General features: G+C 45.8%; 1 long non-coding RNA gene across 1 annotated transcript in view; it reads right to left on the reverse strand.

Annotated features, from left to right (window-relative positions):
* Positions 1 to 3,761: 3,761 nt before the first annotated feature.
* Positions 3,762 to 25,006, reverse strand: part of LOC142492106 (uncharacterized) — a 72,769-nt gene continuing 51,524 nt past the window's right edge. The window contains exons 2-3 of the long non-coding RNA XR_012800744.1: positions 4,019 to 4,089; positions 3,762 to 3,865 (exon numbers count right to left, since the gene is read on the reverse strand). This is a non-coding gene — a long non-coding RNA (uncharacterized LOC142492106). The remainder of the gene's footprint in view (positions 3,866 to 4,018; positions 4,090 to 25,006) is intronic.

The following is a 25,006-nucleotide window of genomic DNA, read 5'->3' on the forward strand; positions in this document are numbered from 1 at the left end:
GTCTTCTTTCGGCTTCATTTTAGGTAGCATCACTAGCGGGTTATGTGGGATCTCTGGTCTGACTGAGGCTGGACCTCAAGATAGCATTTGGAGGAGCTTTTCTGTTTGGAGGGCCTGTCTTTCTGGTAGCTGGGCCCGCTTCTTAGATTGCTGGGCTTGCCTCTTAGCTTGCTGTGCTTTTTTTAGTGTGATCCTTTAGAGGCAGGGGCCGTCCAAATCCCACTTCTAACACTACCTGTGGAGGACGGCCTCACAGTGGGGTTTAGAAGTTTCCCAAACAGTGGGTAAGGTTTTAACTTCAGTGGATTATTTTCCACAGTCAGACAATTAATAGGCACACCCTCCCTTTAAGTAAACCAAACCATAAAATAAAACTCTACTCCCCTTGAGAGATTAACTATTCAGTAGGTCCCTAGATATTCCTCTGGGTAGCTAGCCTTCTTCCAGGTCAAACAATATTATGCAAACGTCTGGCATGAAAATATAAAAGTTCTTATCTGTGTTTTGGGAACTCCACCCGAGAGTCCAAGTAAGGCCTCCTGGATACTTCAACAGCAGTATTAATTTCTCTCTAGGGTTGGAAGACTGGTTCCTTCTAGACAGGGCTGTGTCCAGCAGGCTTGTTTCAGCTTGTGGCAATCCTCTGGCTGGAGTAGCAGAGCCACCGGCATACTTCCTGGTTTGGAAAAGTCTCTCTCACTCCTGCTCAGGTCAGGCACTTTATACAGCTGCCTGACAATTAACTCAGCCCTGATTGCCCAGGTATTTCTAACTGGGTTAACCCTCTGACTGCTGGTTTCAGCTATCAGAGGTTTGCTTCCCAGGCATAATTATCAGTGAATAACTTCACCTTGTCACACCGCCCCTTCCAAAAACCAGGCTACAGGCAAAGAAGCCTCCAGCTGTTACCGGCCCCTCTGCAAGCAGCATCAATTGTTGGTATTGTCCCCCCCGCCACCGTCGAACAGGCGAGCACCAATGTGCACTCTCCACAGAAAAGAGGGGGCTCAGTAACCAGATTAGCTGCTCATGCTGTCCAGCAGCCCCGATGGAGGTGGAAGCCCCATGCTGGGCCTCTGCTTCTTCTTAAATGGTAAACCAGACATTTTAATAACACGCAACAACCATATTGTGGAGCATATCTTCTTACTGAATGCATCAAATGACAACTCCCCCTGCCTCGCTGCTAGGGGAATCTCTCTAAATTCCCTTATTAATAACACTATTCAATATATAGGACTTTCTATAAATTATACTATTTTATACAATGTATATATATATCAATGGCCATGTTGAATTCATAGCCAAACTTGGTGGGGAATAACAGAAAATGACAACAGTGGGAATATATTTTTAAGAACATTAGCACCATAGAAAAATAAATATTTCAGGTAGCCTTTAAGAAGATTGACACTAATGCCACTTGCATTATTTCTCTGACATTTTCCATAAAAAAGTTATTGTAAAAATACTTTTGTTCTATGTGCACCCTATTGTCCAACAGCATTTAATAATTCAACAAGATGATCTTTGTAATGAAAGGCAGGGTGTGGAAGGAAGTTAAATGAAAACATGATAGCAGAAGATGCATGTACTGTAAGCATCATATGAAAAGAAACATACCGCCTTTGAAATTTTAACTCAGGATTTGTAAGAGTAACTTGCTGTAGCAGTGAATCAATTGTTGATGATGTCTTCTAAGAGCCCAGATAATAGATTTTAACAGTGATGGTCTCTTTGTATAAATGACTTTTGTTTGTACTGTAGTTAGCTGACATTTAATCTCGCTACTGAGAACAAGTACAATGCCCTTGACTAATGAGATCATTATTTTCCTCAAAGCATTTGATGTGGTTCTGACTTTTGCTACATATACATATATACATACATACAGCCAATATAACCTAGTATCTTTCGTCTATCTATCTATCTATCTATCTATCTATCTATCTATCTATCTATCTATCTATCTATCTATCTATCATTTAAGGCAACAATAGAAAAGAACAGGTTCATTTGTCCACAGTTTATTATTGTCAATAAAAAAATGTCTGGGCATATGATGCCTCATTTACTGTAGTTAAAAAAATGCCTGTTGAATACATTTGGTGATAAGACTAATTTAAAAAAAATGTAATTTGTCAATTTGGGTGCCTAGTAAATGTATGCAATTGCTGCAAACCCTTTTTTGTACAATATCTACCTATTCACAGTTAGATATTGTTTGTCTCAGCCATAAGAATATCAGGCTTTGATACATCAAACTGCCTTAAAACTTAAGTTAAAATTGTAGCTGTCAAAAAAAATCATCATTTTTTATTATTGCAATTATATGACCTAAGTTAGGGGTGTGCAAACTTTCTGCGCTGTGCCCCCTGCCTGCTCTCACCCAGTGTCGTGCCCCCCCCTTACCTTTAATCTGGCGTTCGTGAACAATTGCCATTTATTGCATTAGTTCTGGGGTGCCTTCACCCAGGATAGGATAAGTAACAAACTTTCATTTTGGCTAAGTAGCCAAAGGGACAGTCAGAGGGTTAACCCATCTATGGGTTTATGTTTTACATGTATTATTTTATTAGGTTATGTTTTTTTTTTCATTTATTTTTAATGTATTTTTTTTAATACATGTATTTCTTCTGTCTTTATTAATGGCTAAAGCCCTATCAGTCATATTTGGCTAATACTGTAGGGCTATTGGTCATTAGTCATGAGGGGGAGGGGGGGTAGGTTTGTTGGAGGTGGGTGTTGGGTCGGTGGGTGGTGCGGGTAGTTGCCTCAGGGAAGGGAATTAGGTCCCATGGAAGGATGGTGGTAAGCGTTAACCCCTTCATTACCTTAGTGATTACTAAATAATTGCATGCCAAAGCTTTGCTAACCACTTAGAAATCCTGATAAATTTTTTGGGCATCCTACCCTCACTCAAAGAAGCTGCCAGGCATCTGCAACAACTAGACCCATGGGTATTACCCTCCCCGCGAATTTCAAGTTACCCAATAACAACTGTAACTGCCTCAGTATAACAAGAATCCCTCCAACTCCTGCAGCACAAACTGCCTTTTAGTGTCTATTTAAATTTCCACTCAACCAAGCACTTGGGTAGGACCCGCTGTCTTCTGCCTAGACAATGGAATTCCAAGCCTGTTTACTATCGCCTGGAAACAAGCCAACAGATTCTGCACCAGGACACACAACGCCGGGCACACAAACAAAAAAATGTCCAAATAGTTACAAATCCCTTGGCTGCCCGACAGGCTTCACAACATATTCTAGAAGCCAGCTTAAAGTTTTGAATTGGAGACAGGATGTAAGGCATAAATCCTACAAAGTAACAACTCTCAAACTTACAACCTAATAAGTGGAAGCACCCTTGGTGGACAGACAGCAAACTGAAAGCTGACTCCACTTCCACCTTAGAAAACAATGCACCTTGCCCACAGCTCTCCACCACCTTAATCGCCTCGTGAAATGAAATATAGATGTAGACAGACTTACTGTTTTCGGTGCCATCGAAAACAAGGTGTAAATCAACGGCATTTATTTGCATGTTTTATGCATTTATATTGCAGTTTTTTGCGTCGCGACTCCAAAATTTCGTTTGGCAGCTGACGTAGTACTCTGCAGTAACGATAGATGGTGCTAGTGTGCTAGTATATCTTTAATCTATTGTAAATGCTATGTAATCCAACCCTTACTCCCATAAAAAACGTCAGATGACTAATAAGTATTTTTAAAATATGACATTTTTATTAAAGTAAATTAGAGCTTAGACATAAATAAGAAATATTTTGTGAAATAATACAATCTTATTACAATAATACGATCTTCTTCAACCGACATCTTCTGATTGTCTCTTGTACAGTTTTACCTGTAAAATAATTGAGAAGAAATAGATGCATTAATTACTCTGTGCTGCTGTGTCTGTGTTCTATGTAAACTGTATGGAACGCATATGGGTTACATTGAATTTTTGCACATGCGCAGTACAGGTATTGTCAATTGAATGGAACGCATACATTACCTTAATTATTCATTATCGCTGGATGTATTTCCTACATGAACAAGGTGTTGACATTGATCAGCCTGACGAATCTGCAAAAAAAATATTAAAACAAGAATTAAACAATGACAAAAAAAATCACTGTATTAAAAACTATGTTTTCAAAAGTTGTATTTTTAGTCATCAGTTTAATTCACTTATTAGTACAGCCCACGGTGCTTTGATGTCGTTAAAGTCCATTGATTGTGTCTTTCATGGTCTTGAATTCTGCTTCCTAAGTTCTTGTAAAGTAATTCTACTCAAATTGTTAGGAATAGCCTTTTAACATCCGACGACATCAAAGTTCACATTTCTGGCCCACTCATCATAATGTTTAATAGTCACATGAAATTGGAAAATTAGCTGGTCAAATGACTAGCCTGTTTGAAACGTAGCTATGCAAAATTTTTCCTGGTATTATTGAGAGTGGGAAGTCGTCTACTGAATCCCCGCAGACAGCGATACTAATGTGTCTTTGACTCCTTGATGCGGCAGGTGTACTTTTAAAAACAGGCACAGGTAACTGCTCCGGGTTTCCACTTTCCTGCAGGTCGGTCAGTGTAGCACGTGGGCTCATATTCATAAAGGCGTCATCATTTTCTTAGTCATTGTGTGTGCCTCCTACCATCTGGCTACTGAATGGAGGCACAAGGGGGGAAGGGTTAGTGGAGAGGTTTCCTCCAGATGTCTTGCTCTCTCCTGCTGCTGGGTACCCATAATCGAATAGAGACCCACCATGTCCCTCCCCATTTAGCCTCACCAAAACACGGTACATTTTTTCTTCCATTGTGTTAAGTCTCTGCTCCAGGTGTGATGGCAGGCCATAAGCAATGGCAGACCTGGCCACAGGTGTACATGGATCTTGTACAGCAGCATCACAATTTTGCTTTACATATTCCCTTTACATTGCAAAGCTGCATCTGATAATTGCACCAGTTACTGTACATCTAGACTGGAGCTCTGCACTTTGTGGGGGGTTTGAGTTTGGTATCGGTTGGTCAGAGCTGGGTCTGGGAGTCGGGTGATTGGGGTCCTAGGTTAGGTGAGCAGGGTCCAAGTTGGGCAGATCTGGGCCTATGGTGAGGTGAGCAGGGTCCGATTTGGGCTGAGCTTTGAGTGGGGTGAGATGAGATGGGTCTGGAGTGGGATGTACTGGGTTTAAGGTGAGAGGAGCTGTGTGTGATGATGATTAGGGTACAGGTACCTGGTGCAGAAACAGCTTTTCTGGGTACATGAATGGCAATAGTTTAGACTATCTTCCTCTATTTCCACATCGATCCTGGAGTCTTCCCCTTTGGAGTTTTTTGTGCTGCAGTGTTTTCTTTTCCCACTTTAGTCTTGGTATGAGTGATTTTTGGGATTGCACATATTCTTGCATCAGCAAGTATACTGCACTTTATTAGGCACCTTAGAGCTAAGACTGGTACATCAGTAAGAAGGTTCTTGCATCCATAGAAGCTGACTTGATAAATTATTGAAGCACGTGTTCGATCAAGATCAATGAGTATGGCCATACAATTTCTGTTAATTAATGTATAGTACCGCTGATGTCACAGGGGCGACATTCAGCACAAGGTATTAATGTTGGGAGGGGCTGAATTGGTGATTGGATGTCAACTGTTGCAAGGTTTCAAAAGTAGGAGTATAACTGTTCCAGCAGCTTTAACTGTATAATAAAATAAACATGCAATATACATTCAATACACAATACATATTCGTAGTTCAGTACATTCCTAATAGCAATAATGCACACAAACAAAAAGAGATTCACAACTAGGGAAATCCAATGGTGGCTTGGGAAAGGAGGAATCCAAGTGACACTACGCTGCGTTTGGTATCATTCTCATGGGCAGACAACAGTTTGTAATAATGTCCGCAGGGTCAGAACCAATTAAGTACACTAATGTATACACTTTTTCCTCTAATGTTTTTTTTCATACAGCTTGTATTGTATGTCTATGCATCTATACTCTTTTTCATCTTCCTAATTTTTTTCTTTCACAGTGAAGCAATTTAGGTAGGGGACAAAATCAGCCTGGAAAATGATGAATGGTCTGCTGCAGAGGTTCGGGATATTCTGCAACAGAAGCATGATATTGCAGACCAGTATCAGACTAATGAGATGGGATTTGGACTGAATTTTTGGAGTGTGAGGTAAAGTGCTGTACTGTACAGTTTATGTATGCACATGCTAAGAGATATGTGTGGACATTATATTATTTTTCACTCCTTACTCTTAACATATTTTTTTCTTATTACACTTATTACTCTTATTGCAGAGTGCGTAACCCATGATAAGGGATGTTAACAAGATTTAAAAAGTTGACAAAGCATGTGCATGTATTGATAGTGGAGAAAAGTTCGAGGATGTTATATTTTCGGATGAGTTGCCCTGTTAAGATTTTCCACTATGGCATTCTGGAAAAGAAATTATTTATCCATTAAACCTTGACCGAAGCATCCACTTAAGGTTTATGTGTGGGGGGTAATCTCTAGACTTGGACCAGGACCCATAGATAAATTTGAAGGTTTGGTAAGCACGTTCTGGTTTCTGTATCTGAATGTGATTCTGTCCCTTTATTCTTTTTCCATCAACTACCTGTATAACAATGTCATATTTCATTTTTTGTTCAGGAATCATGAATGAAGTATACTTTCAGGAGGTCATTATCACACAGATGGCAGCATCACCACCACCACCACCATACATTTTAGATGTTTTGCCATAAGGTCACTGGTTCTTCCAAGACAATGACCCAAAACACAGTGCATCTGCTACATTTATTAGGAACAGTGGAATCAACAGGGTCCAAACACTGCCAGAGTACTGTACGTCTTTATATTAATTAGAGAAACCGACTATGAACTCTAGGAGTACACTGACAGAAATATTATCAATTCCAATGAGATTTAAAGTAAAAACGGAGCATAGATAGAGTTGAAGGCACTATATCCGAGGTAGAATGAGGGTAAGAGACCGGGTGTGGACCTGCAAATACCTGACTTCAAGCCAAAGATGGAGGCTCTTTCCTCCACGGCATAGTCAGCTGCATCCGTCACAGACAACCTGAGTATTGTTCTTTGTCCGGTGTGGAGTAATCAACTCTACTCACAAGCGTTCACCGTTCCCCTCTCTTCATGGCCATGCAGTGCACTTAAATAAAGTATTTGGCATCCCTCTGCGGCGTCTCTCCGATCCACAAGAACTCCAGCAAAAACAGAAGATCAGAAGAACAGCCACTCCTTAGAAAAAATAGAACTTACCAGCCAAAAAAGGAATTAAAAAACCATTTATTTAAACTACATGTAGCCAGGTCTCCCCTGCCTGTCAGCACCCCCCTCACCTAGCTGGCGATCGCGGGTGCCGCCGAGTCCAATGGCGGCCCCGCCAGCGTATCGCAGGGGTGAGGGCGGTCAGGCTCCTGCTCGGGGGTTCCCGGGGATGTGAGCGGCCCGTTGTTAGGGCCGCGGTCACGTTGCCGAGGTCCCGGCGCTCCTGGAGCAGGGCTGTGAGGGCGCCGCTATGTTGCGCCAGTTCGCGCATGCGCAGTAAGCCCCCGGCGGTCCGACGGAGTCGCGCATGCGCTGGACTAGCGAGACAGTTAGGGACAAAACAGGAGAGGTTGCAGCAGCCATTAGGGACTCGCGCATGCGCAGGGAAGGCGCGCACGCGGCCCCAATGTGTTTATAGCCTCCATGGGACTACAATTCCCATGGGGCATAGTGGGGCAGGCACCAGGTGCCTCATAGGAGCCAATAGGGCTGCAGGACTGCTCTGGAGAGAGATAGGATATATTTCATGAGCTTGCAGCTACGCAGGCAGTCATACCCAGGAGCAGCCAAGGGAAGGAGGTAGGGTGCAGGAGTCAGTGACTCCCTGCACTAGGCCAGCAGCCCCCAAGGCCCAAGATAGCTCTGAGTCGCCCAGTAGAGTGAATGTTGCCAGGGACAGCCCTCAGGTTAGGGACCCTGTCACTTACGGTAGTTGGAGCTGGGGAGCAGAAGGGGAAGGAAGGGTGCAGGGAGCGAGTGAAGCTCCTGCACCGCGTAAGGTCCCCCATATCCCAGGTAGGCCCCAACTCCCCACCAGGTTAGTGGGTAATTGATTAGGTACGGCCCTAGGTAGGGATGCTGCCCGTAGTGAGTGCTGTCTTGTCAGGGTCACGGCTGACAGTGCTGTGAGGTCTGACAAGAAGGCACAGTATTTGTGCAGCATGTTTGCTGTACGCACCCAGCAGGTTGCAGTGCGTTGCTGCATGCGCTGGGAGTACTAGTTAGAGTCAGGACTGGAAAGAGTTAGGGGAGCGGAGCAGGCTATTAACCCCTTAGGTCCCAGAGAGGTCCTCACTCCCCAGTTTGTGGTGCTACAGGGACAGGCCCTAGGTTAGGGATCCTGTCACAGTAGCGCTAGAATTAGATAGGGACACAGCGGACGCTGCGTTTCCCGTGAAGAGACTTGGGCTCAAGTCTGGGCCCAGAGACAGAGACAATCTCCAGGATGGGATCGCCCCTGGCGGACCCTGGACAACGAACCACAAGATCAGATGGAGATCACCAAGCGGCAGATCCTTTGTGAAGTCCGTTGCAGGCCCGAGCACTGGAGTGCTCGGCAGGTAACTCTGATCTACACGTGCACCAACAGACCTAGTAGTTTCCTTAGTGACTGCGCAGTCACACATATCCGCTCTCTATAGAGTGCTGGACATTGTGTGGGGGATTACTGGACACGGGGTGGGATCACCCGGTGAAGTTGGGAGAGTTATACGTGTCAGATTAGTTAGTGTCTCCTCTAGAGAGGGACACCTGTTATTCTATTGATGGTTATTGGTTCATATGCTCACCAGTAAAAGTCGTTGGTTATTATACATACAGTGTATGTGGTTATTGTATGTGTCCTGCGAGGAACAATTCCTGCTCTGCTAGGAACCATCGCAGGTGGAGGCGCTGCACCGAGTACAGGGTTACTCATGATATAATTGCCCCAGGTTCCCCGTGGCGGAAGCTCAGCCCTCCTGTGAGCCAACAGGTAACGCACCACACCTGGTAACACAGTATGTTTTCCGCACCCACACTATATCTGCGATTGGGGGGGGAATACCCGTTACATATATAGCCTGGCCTTCGGCAGCTATTGCTAATTCTGGGCCTTTCCTCTGTAAGTCCTGTTAGAACAGGCAGTGGAAAGGTTAATTCCTCCAGTTGGTCTGTTTTGCATTTCAGCTCTGAGTATGTAGCAATATTTAAGGGCAGACCTAAGCAACATTTGAATGTGTTAATCCAAAGGGTGGATATGGGTTGGAACACCCCCTGATGTGTGTGTGAGCCAATCGGTATCCAGCTTTGAGTTGTAATGATTCAAAGCTAGAAACACTCCCTGAGGATATTCAAATTGAGACATATTCCCAAATTCAGTTAGTGATCAGGAGTCTTCAGAGAGAGAGCAAGCCAAGAAGAGTTCTCTCCCTCCTGCCCCACCTGGGTGAGGAGGGAGGGGAAGTTAAGCTGCCATGAGCAGAAATGCAGAGAGCCAGATCAGGCCTATGATGTTCTGCTGTATGCTGTGTATGCTGCTCTGAATAAAGAACCACAGAAAGAAGCTGCTGTGTGTGTGTATCACTGTTCCTGGTGTGAGGAGAATGGAGTGTCAGTGGGGGTCTCTCCTCTGGAGACCCCAGGGGATCCCTACTGGCTGGAGGCACTGCACCACCCAGAGAGAGCAAGGTACCCTGTCCCACACCACCTCCTGTCCCTGTCCTGGTTCTCCCCACAACACCGCGGAGCCCTCAGCCCTCCTGTTTACCAGCAGGTCACAGCACCCAGACCACTCAGAGTGACCAGAAGGAGTGTACCCCCCAATCTCATGTCGGGTGGGGTACCATAGAAGGGTTACAATTGGAGGCACTGCTGAGATATGAGGACTGCTCCCCAGGACAGGACAGGTTTTTCAACGGGACAGGTTTTCAACGACAGAGGAGACCATGCAGCAGTTTCAAAGACTTTGTATGCAGCACAGAACAGCAGCCATAGACTCTGCCGTGAGGGAACCCCTCCTTGAAGCTCCCCCAGGGAGGGGGTTATCCTAATGAAGAAGACCTTGCTGTGGGACTATTCCTGGTGGCTATGCACCAGGGAGCGTACGTCTTTACATGCACTTCAAGGGGACAGAGGCTGCTCTATGATTGCATAGGGACCTTTGTGCACCCATCTACATTACCAAGAAGAAAATAGGGGCCGGTTCCTGAGGCTTCACCAGGGAGCTGGCTGCCTATTAATGGCACTGCAGCAGGGGCGACTGACCTGAGGCGTCCCCAGGGAAGTGTGGCCACCCTCCTGTACCCACAGCGGAGAGTGAGGGGGACAGGGAACTCTGGGGATTACGCCTATGATCCCTGTGCACCCCATCTAAGAAGAAAAGGGAGGCAGGTCCCTGAGGCTTCACCAGGGAAGTGTGGCCACCCTTCTGCATCCCACGACGAAGAGAGAGGTAAGGGGGCAGGGACTACATGGAGAATGTCTGTAGGTCCCTGTGCACCCAGCAGTAAGAGTTACTGCCATCCCTGTGCGAGGCGTTCCCTGATGCTACCCCAGGGTGCGTGATACTCAAAGATTTCAGGGACAGAAATGTATTTGTGGCTCCTGAATGCAAACGGAGACCCCACTGTGCTGGACTATGTTCAATATGGCGTTTCCTGCTCCTACAGGGATGTCATGTAATTTGTGCTCTCAAAATGGCGGCTCCAGCTCTTCTGGGGGCCGCATGGACTCTCTTTGTGCTCAAAATGGCGTTTCCCGCCTTACCAGGGAAGCCATGTGCTGTTCTGCAAGGATTTCTGCATTTTGCAAGCTTGTGCTGATCTTCAGCTTGCAAGAAAGTGCGGGAACTGTTCAAACCCCTCCCACTTTGCTTGTTCTGGATTGGACTATCCTATCTACCAGGGGGAGGAGCTAAGTGTGTTCCACGGAGCAACAGGAAGTGAGGGGCCAGATGCACTTCCACTTCAAACACTGGTGGTTGTGTCTGCCAGGCTGCCTTGCTTGCTCCACTATGAGAGACTGGGCCTGTGTGCTGAGAAGGCTGTCAGCAGCACAGAGGCTGATGACATCATTGAGGTCTCTACCATTACCTCCACCGTACCCGAGTATGCTGTGGAGCTGTCAGTTCCAGTAACTGTTGCTGGTGCCTTCCATCTGATCCATGCTGCCAGCGTGGGTGCTACACCACAGAGGTATCGGCCGATGCCTCCCACGTACCCGATGCGGCTGGGATCTGCCCTGCTACTCATGGCGGTGAGCTGCATATCCTGTCTACAGACCCCCGCTGGGATCAAGCCCAGAAAGCTGCGGAGCTGTATCTGCGGTGTCAGCAGGAGAAGTGCCGGCCGGCACCACCCCTGATGACTGCATCGACTACCATTGCTACTCCACCACTGGGAGCTAACATGGCCGCTGAGTCGCCCGGCCGGGTGAGCTCCAGAGAGATCCAGGCCACTCCGGTGAGTAATACCCTTCCGGTTGATCCTTTCCTCCTGACATGCAGGGAGTGGAAGAAGTCCCGGGAGGCCCTTCAGGCCCAGGCGCTGGCTGAAGCCCGCTGCTGTAAGAGCATAGGGAGGGGCAAATTGAACTTGACCCAGGACTGTGCCATTGCTCCTCCCGGGGAGAATGCCCTGAACGTGCCCCTAGAGACTTTGGTGCTGGCCCCTTGTCACCGGAGGCCCCAGTCCCTGAGTCATCTGCCCCGCATTCCCCATCCAACACCAGTCCCAAGGTGCGACCCTTGACCCCCAGGCCCTCTTCACCTGGAAGCCCCGTGGCTCCCTATGGACAATATGATTTTATGTCTGTTATGCAATTGGAAGGGTCTGTGCATTGGGGGGATTGTGATGATGAGGGGATAAGTTCAATGCAATCTGAAAATGTTTTGTCTCCTGTCATAGAGGAGGCAGAAGGGACCCCTGTATGGGTAGGTCCTATATTCTGGGTGCTGCCGGATACTGCTACTGACAGAAGCTTGGTGAAATGTAGTAGAGCAGCCCGAGTAATAGTTCATAGGTTCAAAAAGATGGGCTATGAGTTCCCATATCTACCTAATGATACTGGGAGAATGATCAGGAAGCCTGCTCATTACTATTAATGTGTTCTATTACTGCTGTAGTAGAAATGGTTCTGTTTAGTTAGTCACTGTATTGCCATGTATCTGTGTCCATGCAGTAGTGAGTATGTCAGTTCTGTCAAGCTGGAGTGCATAGGAGTTATTGCATTTCAGCTCATGTAATTTACAGGTGTTGCTCAGCAAGGTAAGGGTTATACCTGCTGCAGTCCAAGCCGGGACGGTTGGAGTTTTACCAGAGGGAGTATATAGCCTGGCCTTCGGCAGCTATTGCTAATTCTGGGCCTTTCCTCTGTCAGTCCTGTTAGAACAGGCAGTGGAAAGGTTAATTCCTCCAGTTGGTCTGTTTTGCATTTCAGCTCTGAGTATGTAGCAATATTCAGGGGCAGACCTAAGCAACATTTGAATGTGTTAATCCAAAGGGTGGATATGGGTTGGAACACCCCCTGATGTGTGTGTGAGCCAATCGGTATCCAGCTTTGAGTTGTAATGATTCAAAGCTAGAAACACTCCCTGAGGATATTCAAATTGAGACATATTCCCAAATTCAGTTAGTGATCAGGAGTCTTCAGAGAGAGAGCAAGCCAAGAAGAGTTCTCTCCCTCCTGCCCCACCTGGGTGAGGAGGGAGGGGAAGTTAAGCTGCCATGAGCAGAAATGCAGAGAGCCAGATCAGGCCTATGATGTTCTGCTGTATGCTGTGTATGCTGCTCTGAATAAAGAACCACAGAAAGAAGCTGCTGTGTGTGTGTATCACTGTTCCTGGTGTGAGGAGAATGGAGTGTCAGTGGGGGTCTCTCCTCTGGAGACCCCAGGGGATCCCTACTGGCTGGAGGCACTGCACCACCCAGAGAGAGCAAGGTACCCTGTCCCACACCACCTCCTGTCCCTGTCCTGGTTCTCCCCACAACACCGCGGAGCCCTCAGCCCTCCTGTTTACCAGCAGGTCACAGCACCCAGACCACTCAGAGTGACCAGAAGGAGTGTACCCCCCAATCTCATGTCGGGTGGGGTACCATAGAAGGGTTACACATACATAAAAAACATACAATGTCCATGGACAGAAAGAATCCTCCTCCTACGCATTTCACACCCACTTACGCGCTTTCTCAAGGAGAATAATGAGAGAGGAGGTACAACATAAACCTCTCGCCCCAATTATAATTAATACAAACAGCATGTGCAAACAATTGATATGTAAGAAAAACATAAGTGGACAAGATTGGGTGAAATGAAATAAAGTTAAGAGTTAAAAATATACAACCATTAGACACAGTAATAAATGTCATGCTGGAAAAAAAAAATGCTTACAATTATGAATGTGATATAATAATAATAATAATATGGTGTATTGTAATCCGAATAGTATTAGAGCAATGAGCATTAATTAAATATTACATTATTCCCAATTCATAATGGCAGTCATACCCTGGAATCAGTATACAAATTAATATTAAGCAATATTTAACACCATATATACAAAAAGGCGTTATATATTGCTGTAAGAGTCAAACCAATGCCTCATGTCAATTTTCATGGACCCAACTTTGATTGTTATTGATAGAATTTAACAAGAATTGCTAAATTGTCAAAACTTGTAAATATTGTAATATCAATGCCTAAAGACTATAATCTAAACACAAAGGGCCTCATTCAGAGAGGGTTGAACAAAATTATCGCCAGGGCATTTAAAATGATGGTTTTTTGGGTGTTGCTATCACGGTATTCAGAAAGGCTCGATTACCTGTGATAGCAAAATTCCCAAAATGGCCGAGTTGCTGCCAGCGAGAGCATCGAGCCTCTGAAAAGGCCTAAACCGGCGATTCATTTCTGCTGCAGAGAGAGTGGCTTTGAGAGATCCACCTCTCCCAGCGGAAATGTCGCCCGAAAATTATTTATTTAAATATACATTTCTTTCACAGTGTATATGCAGGTGGTCTCCGGAGCTGAACCGCGTTGGTTTCAGGTCCAGGGACCCCCTGCTTCCCAAGATACAGGCACCTTTATGGGGTGCCGGTATCTCCTATGCATGGAAATGTCCCGGTCACGTGACGCGGGACATTTCAATGCAGAGGGATACCGGCACCCCATAAAGGGTCGTGTATCTTGGGAAGCAGGGGGTCCCCGGACATAAAACAAACGTGGTTCAGCTCCGGAGACCCCCTGCACATCTACACTATGAAAGAAATGTATATTAATAAATATTGTAATAAACATCAATTCACGCCCCCCCCCCCCCCCCCTGCCCAAACCCATACAGTACAGTAATGGGCAAAATAACTATTATCCAGATATGGATAATAGATTATTTGCCCATTATTAAACACTGCATTAGCATACAAAAATAAAGTAAATAAATACAGTTATACTTACCACAACAGCAGGTCCCTCTGTCCTCCGTAGCAAGAAAGCATATATACATAATAAAGACATTCTAATGGCCCCTAACCCCTTAATCACCTTAGCGGTTACTAACCGCTATAGTCATTAAGGGGTTAACCCACCCTGACCCGATACAAACCCGGGAGGTCTAAGCACCCACCCCTGACTGACTATACCCACCCTGTACCCATTGAGTACTATAGTGGTACATCATACCCATATAATAATAATATGGACATGATAAGCCTCTATAGCACTCAATGGGCACCCTAATTACAATACATTAATACACAAGACACACAATAATAAAACATAACTAAACCCCAAAAAACCACAATTCACTAAATAAAAACAGTAGCCAGCTATTCCAATCAATACAAGCAATAACAACATCAACAATGAATTAATTAAACCATTAACCAATCAAACCAATAAATTCCTAAACCAGCTCAAAATGAATAGTAACACTAACCAATCAAAACAATGAATTACTACAACATTAATTAATTGAAACAGTAAAATAGAAAGAAAGAAGTTCTAAAAATTTCTAAAATAACCATAAAAAGCAGTAATAATACAACATTAACTAAAAACGAACACCAATCGCAAACATTTTATTACCATTAAGCATGAAAAAACAAACAATCACAACCACATAATAAACTGAAATGAAAAAAAGCAACAGCAATACCAAGCCAGAAATACCACCCAAATATTGTCATAATAATGTATTAATTTGTACCCTAAAGTGGTACAGATTAATATATTATCAGTCAATGTGCCTCCCCCCAAAAATCAAAAAACACATCCAATGAATAAACCTGTAAAAAGAGACATTTACAAACATTCAATATATTACTTACCATTAGAAGCGGTGGCCCTCCGACTCCCGGGGTAACAGGAAGCTCACGTACCTTGAAGCCCTCCAACATCATCCGATGCCATGAAGATCCGGATCAGGTACCCCAATCTTCTTTTTTCTTTCTTTAATCGCACCCATAGTGGTCATGCGAAAGAAGAATGGGGCCGTGAGGTCATGTGTTGACTACCGGACACTGAACAATCGAACGGTACCGGACCAGTATAATCTTCCCCGCATAGAAGAAATCCTGGATACCCTACATGGGAGCCAATGGTTCAGTGTACTGGACCTTCGGTCCGGCTACTACCAAGTACCTATGAGCCCTGAGGATCAAGAGAACGGCGTTAGTCTGCCCCCTAGGGTTCTATCAATTCACACATATGCCCCAGCAAATATATGGTGCCCCCGCCACCTTCCAGCGGCTAATGGAGAAGACTCTAGGTGACTTGAACCCCAGAGAATGCCTCATTTATTTAGATGACATCATAGTCTTCGGGAAAACCCTGGAAGAGCACGAGGCTCGACTCTTGAAAGTACTTGACCAATTAGCGCAAGAAGGGCTCAAACTCTCCTTGGAAAAATGCTGTTTCTGCCGCACCTCGGTGACTTACGTGGGACACATAGTGTCCGGCGAAGGAATTGCCATGGACCCTGCCAAGATAGAAGCTGTTGTCAATTGGCCCCACCCTGACAATGTGAGGGAGTTGCGGTCGTTCCTGGGGTTCTGCGGCTACTATCGCAGGTTCGTGGAGCGGTACTCCAGACGGGCCAAAGCCCTCAATGGCCTCCTCAAAATATATCCGGAGGACACAGGCCGGAAGGCCACATCTGCCCGACAGTCCTTCGGGGACAAATGGACACCCGAGTGTGAACAAGCCTTTATGGATCTGAAACAGAGTCTGATGGCTGCCCCCGTGCTGGCCTATGCCAACCCCAAACAACCATATATACTACATGTGGATGCTAGCCTCAACAGCCTAGGAGCAGTATTACATCAAAAGTATCCTGAGGGATTGCGACCTGTAGCGTATATCAGCCGCAGTCTTACTGCCAGTGAGCAGAACTACCCGTGCACAAACTCGAATTCTTGGCCCTCAAGTGGGCCATTGTGGACAAAGTTCGTGATTACTTGTACGGTGTGTCGTTCGAGGTGCGGACTGAAAATAATCCCCTCACCTACATCATGACCTCCGCCAAACTTGACACGGCCAGGCATCGCTGGTTGCTGCTCTATTTAATTACACTTTCACCTTGAAATACAAGCCAGTCCTCCTGAACATTGGAGCGGACGCCTTGTCTAGGCGACCAGGGCTGGCCACTACCCCCGACGAAGATCAGTGGGAAGAAATTCCGAGACCCGGAAAAAGGGCCCTATGTGGTACAGCTGCCATAGTCAATGACCAAGCTGCATTCTCCGAATTACGAGTGGCTGACTCTCTAAGGTGTACATCAAACGCTATCCCGGAAGCCTATCGAGACCCCAGTGGTATGCATGTTACTCCAGACAAGATCATCGCCTGGAAAGATATGGTACGATACCAAGAACAAGACCCAGTCGCAGGGGCCATTCGTTATGCCATCTGACAAAATCGCCCGCCCTCCTCCGACAGGCCCCGGGGGATGTAGGAGGTCTACTAATGCGGGAAGCTGACAAATTTGAAATACGAGACAATTTGCTATACTGAGTTGTGGAGTATCATAATCACCCGAATAGAAGACAATTAGTACTGCCAAAAAGACTACAGTACTTGGTACTGAAGGCTCTACACGATGAACACGGCCATTTGGGGGTAGACAAGTCTTTTGGACTAGTGACAGATAGGTTTTTCTGGCCAAAGATGAGCGAAGCAGTAAAGTATCACTGCCGACGGTGTGTGCGGTGTATTCAGCAGAAGACCTTACCCACCAGGGCCGCCCCAATGGGCCACTTAAAAAGTACGGGACCCATAGACTTAAGTATGTATGGACTTCCTGTGTATCGAACCTGATAGCCGTGGCATAGGGAATGTGTTGGTCGTCACGGATCACTATACCCGATATGCCCAGGCCTTTCCGACCAAAGATCAAAAAGCCATTACGGTGGCCAAGGTGCTCTGGGAGAAGTACTTCATGCATTATGGGCTTCCTCAATGCCTCCATTCAGATCAAGGAAGAGACTTCGAAAGCAAGTTAATAAAAGAACTGCTGAAACTCTTGCATATCAATAAGTCCTGCACTACTCCATACCACCCCGAAGGGGATGTACTGCCGGAACGATTCAACCGTACCTTACTAGACATGTTAGGCACATTAACGGGGGTGGAAAAGACTGAATGGAGTCGGCATGTGGAAACATTAGTGCATGCTTACAGTTGCACGCGACACGATTCCACCGGGTTCTCACCCTACTTTCTCATGTTTGGCCGAGAAGCACAACTGCCTGTGGACATACGGTTGAGAGTCTCCACCGATGGAGTGCATAATACAACACATTTCCGCTATGTGCAGCGATTGCAAGAGAATCTGCAATGGGCCTACCTACAAGCCGAGAAGTCCACCGAAAAACCGAATGCCGGGAATAAAAGGCGGTATGATCATAAAGTTAAACACAGACATTAAACCTGGCGATGTAGTGCTTCTCCGTAACCTGGGAGTACCGGGGAAATATAAGTTGGCTGACCGATGGCGGGAAGGAGTGTATGAGGTAGCTACTCAAATGCCCGGCCTTCCAGTCTACCGCATTAAAGACTCGGAGGGCCAGCTGAAGACCTGGCATCGGAATCATTTACTCCCTATTCCCCGAGTGGAGAAGGGGGATTTGGAATGGCCGTCATCCTAGTTGGATGGGGAGATATCAATGGAAGAAGAAGAGTCAGGGAACTCCAATGTTCCGGAAGATCCACAAGAGGGAACCTCTCAAAGGGGCCCTGAACACGGACGTTCACAGAGGTTCACAATTAGGAGGCTTTATAATGTGAAATTATAATAGGCTTTATTGTGCCTGTTCCTTTTCATCAGGAAATGATCCAAACACAGGGGGGGAACAAAGCTTCCATTCACTTGGGAGTATTTCTTGTGAAATCCTATGCAATTAGTTCACATCTCCATTAGTTAAGCCTGTCTCGCAGCCCCAAAACATATAGCATGAAAATAAGCAGATATAAGCAGTCTCTTAATAATGAAAGTCTTATCTGTTTATCAGCTGTAGAGTAAGCTTCTCTGCTCTCCTGGAACCGCACCCGTGCGTGCACAGAAAAATATCAGCATCCAGGTTTAGAAGTCTTATTGGGTGTCTTGCAATCAGCTCTGCTGTGTGGCTGGCAGAACTCAAGACATTGTGGTGTCTCCAAAGATCAGCTCTCAGTCAGAGCTAAAGGGAGTCAGTTCCTGTCTAAAAGGCAGGCTTTTTGTAACCAATCTAATCAGGCAGGTGGTGTTTAGTAATTAACTACCACACTGCTAGATTAAAGGAACATTTCTGAACAGGGATAAGTCCCCTGTTACATACCTCCCCTGTTTGTGGGAAGCTCGGGCTTACCACGGCCAAAGCCCATCCTTCCACTCTCATTCTAGATATCTCTGTGATTTGAATGAGAGGGGATGGAGGAAGAGAACCCTCTGTCCCGCTGGGATTAGAGCCCTTTCTCCAGTTTATTTTTGTCTCCTCCCGAAGATGCTTGAGATCAGCACTCCTCAGTCGCTCGAGGAGGACTTTTTCCACGTAAAGTCTTTTTATCGCGTGCGCGGTCTTGAGATTTCTGTTGCGTCAGGCACTCCTCTTTTTGTAGACAAAGTGTATGGCAACAGTTGTAGAGCAGTTAGGACTAGCCCTTAGAGTTTTCTGCTCTTGAAGTGGTCTTTCTGCAGCTTCTCCACACCACGGAGTCGCCAGTTCAGCTTCTTCAGCTAAGGATTCTTCTGGCTTTGATTCTGCACTCCTACCTCTGTTTGTTGCCTGTAGGGCAGCTGTAGGTTTGGCTAGTGCTTTCTTTGGTGGCTCAAACTTCGTAATTTTGTTTTGAAGTTGCGTGGAGTCCCCAACTCTCACTGTACCCTTGTCCTTACGGGCATTAGTTACATGTGGGATACCGGTGCTTGGGCACAGCCAATACCTTTTTCCATATTGGAGGAATCTGTATCAGAGTCTCCTTCATATTCTGGAGCTCTGTAATTTTTGTCGTCAAGGTTGCCGCTGCGTCTGTTTTCTCCTTGGTGTACTTACTCAAGGGAATGGCACAGTCTTTCTGTCTCTCCAGCTCTTGCTCCAGTTTCTGAGCCTTCTCACGCTCCCTCTCATACAGAGTCACCTGGTATCGAAGCTCCGCTTCCAACGATGCTCTGAAGACATGCAGCGTGGCCTTTAGCTCCTCATACTGCTCTGTGGGGACATACTGGGTATTCAGACGTTCCTGCAGCGCTTGTACCTCTTTAGCAGCCTGCAGTTTTTCTTCCTGTAGCGTTTGCTGCTTCTCCTCAGCATACTGGAGGTGTGTACGCAGACCTTGCAGTTGGTTCTGCAGTCGGTGCTCTGCGTCAAACTTTTCCTTGACTTCTTCTGTTAACTGAAAATTTTCTTCTTTCAGTTTTAAGTTTTCTCTTTTTAATCTTGAACTTTCTCCTTTTTCAGTCTCTGTATTCTTCAGGGCTTCTTTGCAGTCCTCCTTCCATTTACGCACATCTGCTTTGAGAATGACAATCTCCTGGCGTGAGACTTCCTTCTCTAGGTTGAGGGTCTGAAGCTCCTTCTGAGAGACTTTGAGAACTGTACCAAGATTACCAATAGTTTCTTTAGCAATATCCAGCTCCTCAGTGAGACTGTGTAGTTCCTTTCTGGAAACTTCCAGGTCTGTGCAGCAGCTGTTGGTCTCATGATGTGAGGCATCAAGCTCTATACGAAGAGTGTGAACCTCTTGCTCGAAGACTGTCATCTGCTTCAGTGCCTCCTCATACTGCCGCTTTAGCGTAGCCACCATTTTAATAGATTGGCTCTGCTTTTCATCCATGGCGGAGATAATAGCCTTTGCAGTATCTAGCTCAGTCTTGAGATCCTCCAATTCGGTCTTGGCCGCAGAATAAATTGCGAGCACAGTCTTCTGTAGCTCAGCATTATTTTTTCTCTCTCTTCCTAATTATTCACAGAGCAGATTACAGTCATGCCTGGCAATTTTCAGGGCGTCTTCAGGGCTGGTCAATGGATCGTCACTCACTGGTTCCGGCTCCGCTTCCCTGGGATGACTAGTTGAGGGTTCCTCACTGTTGGCACCAGACAGACACTTCTTTGGGGTACACGAGTTCTGCCTTGGGCACTCTGGATATTCGGTTAACCGTGGGACGAATTCTCCATTTTCTCTAGGCTGCAGGGCAACTCGTCCCCCTTTTCCTCCACAGGATCTGCAGACATGTCTGTTCCTTCCACGGTAAGTGAAGAACTGCTTTTCTTTTTCTTCCTTTTCGATTTGGATGACACCTTCCCTTCAGGGATACTGGGGTCTCCATCTTCATTTGAAGTTTTAGCAGCTTCATTATATACGCCAGGCTTTTCTTGCAGCTACTTTAGCTGACAGAAATATTCGGTGATCCACTGCTTCCGCTCTGTCTCCTGCTGATCATATTCGTCATCAAAGGGAGTGGTCATTTTTGTTCGTGCCGAGTTCAGGCACCCCCACCATTCTTGGCTTGTTTTGTGGGTGTGACTCGGTTCGGGTTCCCCGTAAGAGATGTCTTCCTCTTTATTGGACTGGAAGGGTTCATTACAGGAACGCTGCATCTTGTCCTCCATTTTTAGGCTATCAGGTGTAATTTTCTTCCTGACCTCAGGAGGCGCTATTGCAGCTGTTGCCACTGTATTTGCTAGAACCCCCAATTGTGGTAGTCCTACAGATGGGCATATTTTGCTTGTAGAGGTCGTAGCTCTCCCAGGCATCTCTGTAGACTTTTCTTTCTTGGATAATTTTTTTTTTTTCAATATCAGCATTACTGTGCATGCATTTTCTTTTATCAGGTTTACAAGTTGTGCAGCGGCTAGGTAAAAAAAAAGTCTATTTGCTATACACCATTTACTTGCTGGGCGCAATCCCTCCGCTTCAGCAACAGAATTTGGTTTTCTGCCTGAGTTCAGTAATTTTCAGTCTTATCTTTGGGAATTATGGCATTCACACTTCACTCTTTGGGTTTCTGTTTTGCTCCCCAGATAATAGGCATACTTTTTTACTTGCAGAAAAAAACCATTTTTTGCAGTGGACTATTTCTTTCATTCCCGGCAGGGTGACTCAAGACTCAGCAATTGGCTTTGAAAAACCTTTTTCCTTTATAGGGCAATTTTACACTCAGCATTTGTTTGCCTAAAATTCCCCTGCTTCAGCACAGGCTTGTATCAATTTTCACACTTTTCTGCATATACTCCATTCACAGCTGGTAGTCCTATGCGGTGTGGCAACCTTTATCTGCAAAATCAGTACTACTCGTGGGTCACCATCTGTATTCACTGCTTCAGCGAAACTTTTGAAAACAACAAACACCAATCCCTTTTCAAGGGCTGACTCACTTCTTTAATCCTGACTATGGCTGGAAGGCAAAATCCCTATTTCAATGACCGTATTACACTTTGTGATAGGCAATTAAAGGTTTACCTGCTTCAGCAGTCTCTTGGGATTAGGGAAAAGAGTCCATCCGTGGTTTTTATAAGTCTCAGTGCAGTGTAAGTTTCAGTGGTGTGTACCCCTTTAACTCTGCCTCTGCTGCATGAGAAGTTTTTTTTTTTTTTTTTTTTTTTCAAGTTGTTTAGACTGTTTGTAGGTAAAAAGCATAACAAAAAATTTCACATAAAAACTCTGGTCCTTTTTAACTACAAAGACACTTCTTGTCCCACCTTGGACACCAAATGTAGACGGACGTTCACAGAGGTACACAATTAGGAGGCTTTATAATGTGAAATTATAATAGGCTTTATTGTGCCTGTTCCTTTTCATCAGGAAATGATCCAAACACAGGGGGGGGAACAAAGCTTCCATTCACTTGGGAGTATTTCAAGTGAAATCCTATGCAATTAGTTCACATCTCCATTAGTTAAGCCTGTCTCGCAGCCCCAAAACATATAGCATGAAAATAAGCAGATATAAGCAGTCTCTTAATAATGAAAGTCTTATCTGTTTATCAGCTGTAGAGTAAGCTTCTCTGCTCTCCTGGAACCGCACCCGTGCGTGCACAGAAAAATATCAGCATCCAGGTTTAGAAGTCTTATTGGGTGTCTTGCAATCAGCTCTGCTGTGTGGCTGGCAGAACTCAAGACATTGTGGTGTCACCAAAGGTCAGCTCTCAGTCAGAGCTAAAGGGAGTCAGTTCCTGTCTCAAAGGCAGGCTTTTTGTAACCAATCTAATCAGGCAGGTGGTGTTTAGTAATTAACTACCACACTGCTAGATTAAAGGAACATTACTGAACAGGGATAAGTCCCCTGTTACAGGCCCTCAACAGAGAGCACCTCCCGGCGGAGCTTTGGGTAAAGGGCTCCGTGAGCGCTCGCCCCAGGGGGTGGCTCCGGAAGATTCAGTATTGGACCCGCTGAGCCCGTGCTTCGTACCCATTCATGACAATGTAGAGATCGCAACCCCCTCAAGGGAAGAACTCCAGGTGCAAGACTCAGATAGTCACTCTCCCGCGGGAATGACTGAACAGCAGTTAAGGCGAAGTCAGAGGAATGGGCAACCTCCAATGAGGATGGCCTACGATAAGTTTGGGGCACCCCACTATGAGGCTCAGCAGTGGGCTCGCAATCGAGTGAAATCAGTAATTGTAATGTTTAGTGAGCTGTACAATCTGATTTAGAGGAAGAATGTTATGTTAGGCATTTTTCATTATATAACGTTGTGCCAGTTTAAGGTATCGTCCAAGTGGGGACGTTGGAATCCGCAGGTGGGAGGATGTAGCCGGGACCCTCTTTCCACCCTTTTTGGTTGTTATGGGTGGGTATGCTGCAGTTAAGGAACACTCCAATAACGGAGGTTCCGCATAAGGGAGCTGCCATGTTGTGGTTGGCGTCAGCGCAAACTTAGCCTAGCAGAGGTTGCGCATGCGCAGATTGAGGGTGAGGAAAAGCCCGCGAAGGAGGTAGAGCACGAAGGGTCCCAGCAGCCCCCGCGGGTCCCTGTGATGCGCCTGGACAATTGAGGTGCAAGGCCAGGAGGAAAAGGAAGTGGTTGCGCGCACGTGAGGTCAGAGTTGGTTGGAGAGGAGAATGAGCTTCAGTTTGGGGAGGCAGACCGCCCCCTACCGAGGCCGCATGCCCCAGGCCCAGTTAGGCCCTGAGTCCCCGTAGAGACAAGCAGAGCTAGGGACAGGCCATAGTTAGGTTCCGGTTCCCTTTATTGCCACACTATCACCACCGGGACAGTTCTAAGTCAGTGGGAGGTTTGGGCTCAGACCTCGCTATCGAGCCGCAGCGTGTCTGCGTGGGATCGCCCTAGGCACCTACGGGTGACATCATCTACACCTCGCTGATCCTTTGTGAAGATTGTAGCCGCATCGGGTACTGGAGTGCCCGGCAGGTAATTCTAAAGTGCACCAATGGTACCATCCTTCATTCAGGACACAGTATCTGCGCAGTCACAATCATACACATTCATTGACTCACTTGAGGGTGGGAGAACTATTCCCAAGGGGAACTGGACACGGGGTGGGATCACCCGGGGAAGGGAGACGGGAGGGTGAGCGTTCGGCGAGACGCCGAGTATAGTGTCTCCTCTAGGGAGGGGCACCTGTTGGTATAACATATATGGTTAATGCAAGTAAAGTTAATTGGTTAAGGGATATTGCTGTGTGTGTTATGTACATAAGTCCTGCGAAGACCCACTTCCCCTTGACGGAAGCTGTCGCAGGTGGAGGCGCTGCACCGAGTTATAGGCATTGTGTACCCCAGGCTCTCCGTGGCAGAAGCTCAGACCCTGTGAGCCTAAAGGTAATGCAGCATATGGTAGTTGCCTGTGTTCACTAGGAAGCAGGGCTACATATACATAACAAAACAGTTGGGAGAGAGTTTGGTGCCACACTGAGCACAATGTTTTCCCACTAGGCTCTGGTTATGTCATTTAAACATGGAAATGTGAGTCATGGAGCTGGGCCTCTTTTTAGGGGGTTATATGCTAAGGGTAGAGCTGCTAAAAGGCTTGAGCAGACATGTCAGTCAAGTGAAAGCTGTTAGTAATATTTCTTCCTGCTAAGGAGGTGCTTTGAAGATGTGAGCAGTGTAAAGAGGAATAAAGCCATTCTGTGAAACAGGCCTGTTTTCCTCTTCATTTTTCCATGTCAGGTTTCCAATACAAAACACATCTGTGCCTCTCAGCTGTGTAAATGAAAATTATTATTTTCATGTGCTGTAGCTAAAAAAAATGACATTTCTCAATATGGCATGTAAAAATATCCCTGTATTTAACAACAGTTACATACGGCAACGTGCATTCTTTATTTGAAAGGTCATTTCTTGTGAGCTGGAAAATCTGTTTGAGTTAATCTCCCACATGCTTTTCATAACAAAGCAAAATCACTCATACACTTCAAATTCACAAGCACATTATTATAACATAGTATGTCGTTTATTTAAATACACATTGACTTATTGTTAAATAGTGTATGGTGTGCAACAAGT

This window comes from Ascaphus truei, chromosome 4 (assembly GCF_040206685.1).
Source record: "Ascaphus truei isolate aAscTru1 chromosome 4, aAscTru1.hap1, whole genome shotgun sequence".
NCBI classification, from domain to species: Eukaryota; Metazoa; Chordata; class Amphibia; order Anura; family Ascaphidae; genus Ascaphus; species Ascaphus truei.